This window comes from Parus major, unplaced genomic scaffold (assembly GCF_001522545.3).
Source record: "Parus major isolate Abel unplaced genomic scaffold, Parus_major1.1 Scaffold655, whole genome shotgun sequence".
NCBI lineage: Eukaryota > Metazoa > Chordata > Aves > Passeriformes > Paridae > Parus > Parus major.
Genome location: NW_015379539.1, coordinates 1 through 1,055, shown reverse-complemented (window position 1 = coordinate 1,055; position 1,055 = coordinate 1).

Sequence of the window (1,055 nt, the reverse complement as noted above, 5' to 3'; positions counted from 1 at the left end):
CAGGACACGTGTGGCACTGACAGGACACGTGTGACACCTGCAGGACACGTGTGACACCTGTAGGACACACATGTGACACTGACAGGACACATGTGACACCTGCAGGACACACGTGTGACACTGACAGGACACACGTGTGACACCTGCAGGACACACATGTGACACCTGTAGGACACACATGTGACACCTGCAGGACACGTGTGACACTGACAGGACACACGTGTGACACCTGTAGGACACACGTGTGACACCTGCAGGACACGTGTGACACTGACAGGACACGTGTGACACATGCAGGACACGTGTGACACTGACAGGACACGTGTGACACCTGTAGGACACACGAGTGACACCTGTAGGACACACTTGTGACATCTGCAGGACACGTGTGACACCTGTAGGACACACATGTGACACCTGCAGGACACGTGTGACACTGACAGGACACACGTGTGACACCTGTAGGACACGTGTGACACCTGCAGGACACGTGTGACACTGGCAGGACACATGTGACACCTGTAGGACATGTGTGACACCTACAGGACACACTTGTGACATCTGCAGGACACGTGTGACACCTGTAGACACACATGTGACACCTGTAGGACACGTGTGTGATCCCACTGGGGACGTGCATGACACTGGCAGGGGACAGGTGTGATCTGCACAGGGGACAGGTGTGACCCCCACAGGGGACAGGTGTGACCCCACAGGGACAGGTGTGACCCCCAGAGGGACCTGTGTGACCCCACAGGGGACAGGTGTGACCCCCACAGGTCTGGAGCGCTGCCCTGGGTGTCTCCAGGTGTATCCTGGGTGTCTCCAGGTGTGCCCTGGGTGTCTCCAGGTGTGTCCTGGGTGTCTCCAGGTGTGCCATGGGTGTCTCCAGGTGTGTCCTGGGTGTCTCCAGGTGTGCCATGGGTGTCTCCAGGTGTGCTCTGGGTGTCTCCAGGTGGAGCAGGTGGAGCTGGGGCTGCTCTCAGGGACGTCGGGCACTGTTTGATTGTGCTGACATTGGCAGGACAGTGACAGAGGGGACAGGGAAGGGGACA